Raw genomic sequence first — 10,474 nt, forward strand, 5'->3', positions numbered from 1 at the left:
CCACCCAGAAGGACTGCATCAAGATTTAGAATGGTGATTCTGGCCATGATGGGGAATGAGAGAGCGGGCCGACAAGTTAAGGGGTTGCTGCAGGAATTCAGGCAGACATCCTGAGGGCTTTAAGGTCAAGTCAGTGTAGCTGTTCCTTTGCCTTTGCAAGAGCCATTTCAAGAAACACCAATGTGTTCACCATATACAAAAATAAACTCAAAATGGGTTAAAGACCTAAATGTAAGACCAGAAACTATAAAACTCCTACAGGAAAACAGAACACTCTGACATCAATTATAGCAACGTATTTTTGGATCTGTCTCCTAAAGTATAGGAAACAAAAATAAACAAAGGGGACCCAATTTTTAAAAGCTTCTGCGTAGAAAAGGAAACTGTAAACAAAATAAAAAGACAACCTACAGAGGGAGAGAAAATATTTGCAAATGATACTCAAAGAGTATCCAAAATATATAAAGCAACTCCTGCAACTCAACATCAAAAGGAAAAAATTAGAAATTGGGCAGAACTGAATAGATATTTTTCCAAAGAGGACATGCAGATAACTGTTAGGGAAATTAAAATGGAGGAAGTCTTGTTCAGGTTTCAAAGACAAGAAAGCAGAGCAGGCCTCTGACCTTGCTTATGACCTGCCTTGACACTGCCTTGACTACATGCCTGCTTGTGAATGTACTAATTGGTACCAGTAAGGTCATGACACGATAGATAAGATAGAGATTGAGTCTTGAAATTGAGTCCTGAGAATCTAGCCAATTCCTCAGGACCTAAAAAATTTCATCATTCACAAGATAAATAGCTTTGTAGAAAGGTCAAAAAACTAGAGCTGCATTTTTGCTTGTAAACATGATGATGCCAGTTTGAAGCTTGGGATTACAACAGGGAGTCCCCAAAACTGCAGTTTGAAGTCTTGCCCGTGAGTGGATGCACTACCTGGGACCTTTTCTCCGTTGGGACTCCAGATTGCTGTTACATAGGACATCCCAGTGCTGTTTGAATCTGGATGTTAGTCAGTCCAGTTCAGTGATGTATGTGCTGTTACTCCCCTCTACTGTTTCTATTTCTCTTTTCTTTTAATGATTGTATGTTGAAAGTAAGTTAGATACTTCTCTGTTAAATATTAAAATTGTTTATTTGTGTATAATGAGTGGTTTCTTTTGTTAAGGAATCCTTCGAACCTGAAATGAAACTTAAAACTTTCAGCAAAACAATAGCCAATAGTCATATGATAAGATGCTCAACATTGCTAATCATCAGAGAAATGCAAATCAAAACCACAATGAGATATCATCTCACACCTATCAGAAAGGCTATAATCAAAAAAGAACACAAATAACATGTTGGTGAGGATGTGGAGAAACAGTTCACTGTTGGTGGGAATGTAAATCAGTGCAGCCACTGTGGAAAGCAGTATGGAGGTTTCTCAAAAAACTAAAAGTAGACCCACCATACCATCCAGCATTTCTACCTGAGTGTGTATCCGGAAAAAAAACAAAAACACGAATTCAAAAAAAATACATGCACCCTAATGTTCGTAGCAGCACTATTTCCCATTGCCAATATATGGAAACAACCTAAATGTCCATCAATAGATGAATGAATAAAGATGATGTAGCATGTATGTAAATATATACATATATATATACAGGAATACTACTCAGTCATAAAAAAGAATGAAATTTTGCCATTTGCAACAATATGGATAGACTTGAAGGATATTGTACCAAGTGAAGTAAATCAGATAAATACTATATGATATCACTTATTTGTAGAATCTTAAAAAAGTAACAAGCTAATGAAAAGAAGCAGGTTCACAGATACAGAGAATAAATGAGTGATTACTAGTCAGGAGAGGAAAGTGGGAAGGGACAAGATAGGAGTAGGGGATTAAGAAGAGACTTCCCTGGAGGTCCAGTGGTTAAGAATCTGCCTTCCAATGGAGGGGATGTGGATTTGATCCCTGGTCTGAGAACTAGGATCTCATATGCTACAGAGAAACTAAGTCCGCATGTGGCAACTACAGAGCCTGCCAGCTACAATGAAAGATCATGCATGCTGCAAGGAAGATCCCATCTGCCTCAATTAAGACTGGACACAGCCAAAAACAAATACAAATATTTTAAGAAATACAAACTATAATATATGAAATAAGCCATGAGTGGAAATTCTCTGGTGGTCCTGTGGTTAGGATTCTGTGCTTCCACTGCTGAGGGCCTGGGTTCAATCCCTGACCAGGGAACTAAGTTCCCACAAGTGGCATAGCCAAGGAAAAATAAGCTACAAAGATATACTGTACAACACAGGGAATATAGCCAATATTTTATAATAACTATAAATGGAGTATAACTTTTAAAATTGTGAATTACTATATTATATAGCTCTAACATATACTGCACATTGATTATAGTTCAATAAAAAATAAATGACTTTATAAAGAAGGCATTGAAAAGGTAATTTTTAAAAATGGCAACATAGAGGAGAGAGGAAAAGCGAGTGAAGACTCCATAAGCAAAACTACTGCATCTCCAGGCTCACTCCTCTAGGATCCTGTGTTAATTCGGTTACCCCACACCCTGTCCCTCCACTAAACAAGTATAGTTCTAGTTCCCCCCTTAGGCCTTCAAATAGTTGAAGTAACAGAAGTTCTTTGGGCTAAGTACCCTCAGTTTCTTCTAAACTTCCTTGTGTTGTGTGGTTTGGAGTCCCCATTCCATCCCCACGTCCTCGGTGCCTATGGTTTTGGTAGTTATACCATGTTCTCAGTTTATTATGAAGCCACTGCCCTCTGAAATTTCTAAGCCTTTACATCTGTTGTTATTGCCCAAACCATGCTTTTTCACTTTGGATGTCTGCAGTGGTGACATTGGGCCTAACAGCAGGCCCTCATGTTTATCCTTATTAAATTTTGACTTGTTAGACTCAACTGACAACTGTCTCAAAGTGGCAGGTTAACAGGGCCAAAGGCAAACCCCCAAAGGCAAGTCAGTTAGAGACCTTTCTCCTAATCAAGACCAGATGAAGACGGGGACTGGCTAAGACTCTGTGTTCCCAATGCAGGGGAGTTGAGTTCCATTCCTGGTTAGGGTACTAGATCCCACATGCCTCAACTAAATGCTCAGATGCTGCAACTAAAAATCCCGTATGCTGCAATCAAAGATCCCAAGTGCCACAAGTAAGACCTGGCACAGCCAAATAAATAAATAATTAATTTTTTAAAATTATTAAAAAAAAGACCAGATGAAGACTAAAACCTCTGAGCCCTGATAACAGTGTGGCGCCCCATGATGCCCCATTCTTGTGTATAATTCAGAATGAAAATATTAAACCAGGAAGCAAATATAAGGAAGAGCAGTATGACTATGCTTTCACAAACATATATTTATAACCTATCAAATTCTGCCATCAATTTTTCTTTTTCATTTTTTTGGTGCCCATGTTTTGCTGGTGTTCTAAGCAATGGCATGGGCTGCCCCTTGAGTGGTTACTCCAGCATTTACTGATGCCATTCATTCCTCAGCTGAGCAGAGTTTTCAGGACCAGGATAGCACCCCGGGAAAAGGGCCTTGCCTACCAGTCGTATGGATCACACCCACACCAAATCCCATTGCTCCACCTGGACCATGGGGGCAGCAGAAGACATTTTGACCTGATACTGTATGATTCTAGCTCTCCAGGAAGAGGGGATCCAGGGCTCTGTGTGCCTGGGTTAGAACGCACTGAACTGGAGAGAGAGTATTGAGTCTAAGTAGTCAGATGCCTGTGGAAGGATATTAGAGGCTGGGGGTGGGTGAGAGCAGATCCCTCGAGGGAGGAGGCTGCCAATACTAATTTGATTAGAATTTCATCTAGAGTCAGATCGTGGTGCCTGAAGATTAAGGAGACACCTGTCTTACTCTTCACAAAGGGGTGAAGGTAGGAAGAGAGGGCAGGTGGTCCAGGAAGGTAGAAGCTCTCTTTCTTTTCTCTTCTTTGGAGCAAATCCGTAACCTCAGACAAGACCACGGAAAAAGTGAGCCAGTAGAAAAGAGAAATATTCCTCCATAATGAGAAGAAGGAGGAATAGTCATGGGGAACAAAGTCATTTCTGTCAGATTATGATGTAGTGGATGGAAACTTTCAGTGAATGAATTAATGTGGGCAAGATCAGGAATGCTATGGTGCATTTGGAGAATGAGGAGCATACTCATTTCATGTACAGCGGCAGAGGAGCTTGAGCCTGAGAGGGAGGGTTCACGGGGTTGTGAACACTTATCTTAGAATGCTAAATAGCTGAATTTCTTGACTGGGAAAGGAGTATGGAGGACAAGTGGAGAGAGGGAGCTTGGAAAGGACTGGAGACACCCCTTCTTTAAAGTAGTGGGAAGGCAGAATGAGAGAGGACATGGGTTTAGTTTGTAGGAGGTATAAGGTGCGAGGGGCATTTCATGCCTGGAGGTCTCTGTTTTCTTGATAGAGTGGGGATTAATGTGACTGAGGGATAACCTGTTGGATTAATGTTCTTTATAAGAATTGTCAAGTTTTAGAAATACCATTAATAGATATAGGAGTGGGATAGATCACCTGACAAGTCAGCAAAGCTGAAATCCAAAAACAGGCAGAGGCAAGTTCAACACAACCAGACACCTTTTTGAAGAAGATATCATCACTCCTGGAGCAAAAGAAGAAGAAATTGATCTGGATTGATCCTCAACCATGATCTGCCAGCCTGGACATGAATTGTCTAGGGTCAAGGAGCAAGGTAGTTAGAGCAGCCAGAGATGCATCGTGACGTCAAAACTGGACATGGAGACCCTCGGAGACTAGTTAGAGTCAAATAAAGTGAACCTCTGAAAATTAGAGGGCAGGAGGGAAAGGTGGTCAGAACAAAGGGACATTTTTAAGGGTTTTTTTAGAAAACTGAGGTACAGTTAGCTTACAATGTTGTGTTAATTTCTGCTGTATAGCAAAGTGATTCAGGTATACACATATGTACATATATATACGTATGTATATATATACATTCTTTTTCAGATTCTTTTCCATTATGGTTTATCACAAGCTATTGAATATTTTAATAGTTTCCTGTGTTATACAGTAGGACCTTATTGTTCACCCATTTTATATATAATAGTTTTCACCTGCTAATCCCACATTCCCACCCTATCCCACTCTATCCCTCCCTCAACCTCCCTTTCCTTTGGCAACCACAAGTCTGTTCTGTATTTCTTTGAGTCTGTTTCTGTTTTGTGGATAAGTTCATTTGTGTCATATATGTGTCCACATATATTTGTGTCCACATATAAGTGATATCAATTAATTGTAAACACCACTGCACTCGGACCAGATGAGGAGACAGTGGAAACAGTGTCAGACTTTATTTTTTTGGGCTCCAAAATCACTGCAGATGGTGACTGCAGCCATGAAATTAAAAGACGCTTACTCCTTGGAAGGAAAGTTATGACCAACCTAGACAGCATATTAAAAAGCAGAGACATTACTTTGCCAACAAAGGTCCGTCTGGTCAAGGCTATGGTTTTTTTTCCAGTGGTCATGTATGGATGTGAGATTGGAACTGTGAAGAAAGCTGAGCGACGAAAAATTGATGCTTTGGAACTGTGGTGTTGAGAAGACTCTTGAGAGTCCCTTGGACTGCAAGGGGATCCAACCAGTCCATCCTAAAGGAGATAAGTCCTGGGTGTTCATTGGAAGGACTGATGCTGAAGCTGAAACTCCAATACTTTGGCCACCTCATGCGAAGAGTTGACTCATTGGAAAAGACCCTGATGCTGGGAGGGATTGGGGGCAGGAGGAGAAGGGGACGACAGAGGATGAGATGGCTGGATGGCAATCACCGACTCGATGGGCATGAGTTTGAGTAAACTCTGGGAGTTGGTGATGGACAGGGAGGCCTGGTGTGCTGCGATTCATGGGGTCTCAAAGAGTCAGACACAACTGAGCAACTGAACTGAACTGAACTGAACTGATAAGTGATATCATATGGAATTTGTCTTTCTCCTTTCTGACTCACATCACTTAGTATGATAATCTCCCTAAGTCCATCCATGTTGCTGCAAATGGTTTTTTTTTTTTTTTTTTGAATGACTAAGTAGCATTACATTGTATGTAGATACCATATCTTCATCCACTCATCTGTCAATGGACATTTAGGGTGTTTCCATGTCTTGACTACTGTGAATAGTGCTGCTATGAACATTGGGGTACAAATACCTTTTTGAATTATAGTTTTCTCCAGATATATGCCCAGGAGTAGGATTGCAGGATGGTGTGGTAGCTCTATTTTTAGTTTTTTAAGGAACCTCCATACTATTTTCCATAGTGGCTGTACCAATTTACATTCCCACCAACACTTGAGGAGGGTTCCCTTTTCTCCACACCCTCTCCAGCATTTGTTATTTGTAGACTTTTAAAATCATGGCCATTTTGACTGGCATGAGGCGGTACCTCATAGTATCAATAGTTTTGATTTATATTTCTCTAATAATAAGCAATGTTGAGCATCTTTCTTGTGCCTATCAGCCTTCTGTATTTCTTCCTTGGAGAAATGTCTATTTGGTCTTCTTCCCATTTTTTGATTGGGTTGTGTGTGTGAAAAGGGACTTTTTAAAGGGAGCTATTAAGAATCCGGAGTATGTCCACAAGGAAGTGGGCTGCTGAGTGGAGACAGAGGTCATTGGAGTAGCGGAGACCAATGGAAATAAAGCATTTTGAACACCTACTAGCTGTGGCCTTTCTTCTCACCCTCCAGTGAGTAATCCGTGTTAGGAGCAGGAGAACAGGTCCCAGAGAAAATCTGGGCAGACACCTGGTCTCAGGCTGGTTCCATGCAAAGAGTACAAAGGGGTGTGGTGGGAGTTCAGGTTCTAGGAAAAGAAAGATGGCAAGCTGAGACTGGGAGGCAGCGGTGTGTGGGTTCTCAAGGAAAGAGAGACAATGACTCGGGCAGAGAACCTTGGCATTCTGCACCTTTGAAGAACCCCTCATTTTCTTCTTATCAAGAGGAAATGGCAGTACATCACAGGTAAGAGATGGAGAGAGAAATATCACACTTTAAAAATATACTTCAATATTGCTTGATTTTGTTATATATGTTATGTCCTTATATTTTTAAACAAAGTTTTAAAAGTTGACTTCGCTTGGCTGCACTGGGTCTTTGTTGCTGTGTGTGGGCTTCTCATGGCAGTGGCTCGTCTTGTCGCAGAGCATAGACTGTAGGCAGGCGGGCTTCAGGAGCTGCGCACTCAGGCTCACAGCGGTGCCGTGTGGGCTCTGAGGTGCTGGGGCGAGCGAGCATAGGCTGGGTAGCTGCGGCTGCGCGCCCCGGAGCATGCGGGCTTCAGGAGCTGCAGCACTCAGGCTTGATAGTTTTGGCTCTTGGGCTCAGTAGTTGTGCTGCATGAGCTTAGTTGTTCTGTGGTGTGTGGACTCTTCATGGACCAGGGATTGAACCCATATCCCCTGCATTGGCAGGCAGATTCTTGTCTACTGCACCACCAGGGAAGTCCTAACAATAAAGGTGTTTTTTTTTTTTTTTTTTTTTAAGGTAACATCAGGGACTCCTTGTAGATACCACTCCACTGCCTGGACTCAGGTGCCTAGACCCATCTTTACTACCTGCCTCCAACACCTCCCTCTTCATCCACCACTCTCTCCCATTTCCCCAAGTAGACAGCAGAGGGTCCTTCCATTGACAAATACACTTGATAATTATCCAAAGATAAGAGACTGTCCTGGTGGACAAGAAACCTGGGGTGGTGGAAGCAAAACTGAGTCAGTTCCAAAGTCCTCAGTCCAATTTCTGCCCAGCTCCCACAGGATCCTGATACCCTTCTCTTTTCTGAATTGGTCCATAAATCTCCTTATCAACTGCTTCTCTCACAAATCCCTGCCCAGAGCACCCTGTGTCTGCTTGATTACTTCCTGGCACTAAGCTGAGATAGGAATTTTCTGCTTCTGCCTTGTTCCTCATAAGCCAGTTACCATCAACACTTACCTATCTGGGTCTAGGGAACCTGTCCTGGATGGAGGCTGTCTTTGGTGGTGATGGGAGGGGAAGTTCTGGAATGGGAATTGGGGAGGATCCTAGAAACAGAAGAGGATCAATGACAGGGAACGGAGGAGGTCTATTTGAGGAAAGGAGGGAGGGTTCATTGAGGCATTGAGGAAAAGCCCAGGGTAGGAGATTGAAAGTTTATTTGGGGGTTGAGAAATCAAAGTGTACTCCCAGACTAGCAACATCAGCATCACCTGGGGACTTATTAGATATGCAGATTCTCTGCCCCCACCCCAGATGTTGAATCAGAAACTCTGGGAGGGTCGGAGACCATGATCTGTGTTTTACGGACCCCTCCAGGGGATACTCACATGTGCTAAGCTTGAGAACCACCATTCTCGAGTTACAAGCCCTCTTCCAAGAGTTAGAGGTATGCATGCTATGGAATCAAACTCTTGTCTGGGAAGGTATACGGAGGAAATTGGAGGTATCTTCCAGAATGGGAAGGGTCTACCCTAGTGGACCTCTAGAAGGGTGGAAAACTTTTGTATCCTAGAAGGGGAAAAAGCCTATTTAGGTGAGTAGAGATGTATCTGCTTCATAAAATGGGAAGGTGACACTACCAGGGACTGAGGAAGCTTGACATTGTAGATCAAGTCATGGTTTAGAATGTGTAGTCTTGGATTTGGATCACTGGATCCACCACATGAGTTGTATGACCTCACACTAGTACTTAACATTTCTTAGCTTCAGTTTCCTTATCTGAAACATGAGAAGATAATAACTGGCCTTAGTGGTCCAGTGGCTAAGACTCCACGTTTCCAGTGCATGGGGCCCAGGTTCAATCCCTGGTCAGGGAGCTAGATCCCACATGCCACAACTAAGAGTTTGCGTGCTGCAACTAAAACAACAACAACAACAACAAAGAACCATACATCCTGCAGGCAGCAACTAAATGCCCTGCATGCCACAATGAAGACTGAAGATCCTACCGGTCAGAGCTAAAACCCGGTGGAGCCAAATAAAACAATCATAGTAACAAATACTGGCCTCTAAATTTGTGAGGACTGGTTAGACTGTTTAATCAACAGATAGCTATAGAGTGGGTTTTCTGTGTACAGGTTCTGGGAATTGAGGGGAGAAAGAGACCTAGCTCCGTCTTTAGAGCTCATATCCCTAAGATGAGAGCCGAGCACATAGAAGATGTTCAACAAATGTAGTTTCCTCTCCTTTGCCAAGGAAATGAGAGATTCTTCTGGGGAAAATGAAATGACCTTGAACCATGATAAGTCTGACTTAGAAAGTAAGACTTAGAGAGTAAGGATATATGATCTGTTTTTGAGAATGAAAAATCACCAATCTAGGCACTTGAACACTTGAATCTCATAAGAACCTTCTGAGGTAGACATGCTGGATTTTTATCATCCCCACAACTTGAATGATGCTCAGAGAGGTGGAGAAATTTGCTTCAGTACAGAATTAGTGAAAGCACCACGGGTAGAATGCATATCTTCCAACTCCAAATTCAGGACATGAAAGAAGTGTTCACAAAATGGGAGAGGGTGTCCTGTGTCCTAGAGAACATCCCAGGGAAGAGACAGGCGTTTAGTAGGCACATGACAGGTGTTCTTCTTCTTTTTTTCTTTTTTTCTGCACAAAGGTTTCTTTTTATTCATAACATAGGCAAAGTTATTTAAGTCAATAATTTTTTAAGGATTTTCACATGTCCTGATTCTTTCCACTGTCAGTCACCATAGTTCCTCCAAAGTTGTCATCTTCAAGGCAGCCCTTACAAAAAGTTCTGCTCAATCCACAGCTGTGATGCCACAGCTGTTTTAGTTGGGCCTCTTTGATCTTCAATGGAGTGCACTTCAAAGTTTGCCACCTGTAATCTTTAAGATCCAATTTCCTCAAGCAGTTCACTGTAGGATCCTGTTTAGGGTCAGGAGATGGGATGTCTAGTTCTCTAAAAGCTTATCAAGTTCAAATCATATTAATTCCTAAGTTATCACACCCTAAAACTTGACAGAGATCATTGGGATATGCCAATACCTTTGGAAAATCCAGACACTGTATTCCGAAGATAAAAGCCTAAAAAAAGAAGCCCATCTTTGTTTGTTTTAATGACAGGTGTTCTAACCCAGGGAATTGGCAGCTTCATCTAGGGTAGTGGCTCTCAACTTGGCCAGCTCAGTGGGATCAGTTGGAGAGCATTTAAAAATACTAATGCCTGGATCCAACCTTAGAGATCAGCATGAACTGCTTTAGAGTGTTATCTAAGCATCTTTTGAAAATCCCCAAGTGATGCTGTGTCTCAACCAAAGCTGGGGACCACTGCTCTGGGGCCGGGGATGTGAATCACACAGGGTGGAAAGCTGGTAGAAGATTTGGGAATGTTGATCTCTGAGGATAGGGAAGTCTATCCTGAGGAATGGGGACAGAGCATTCCTAAGGAAGGGGAAGAAGTTTTCCTGAAAA

The sequence above is a fragment of the Cervus canadensis genome, chromosome 11 (assembly GCF_019320065.1).
Source record: "Cervus canadensis isolate Bull #8, Minnesota chromosome 11, ASM1932006v1, whole genome shotgun sequence".
NCBI lineage: Eukaryota > Metazoa > Chordata > Mammalia > Artiodactyla > Cervidae > Cervus > Cervus canadensis.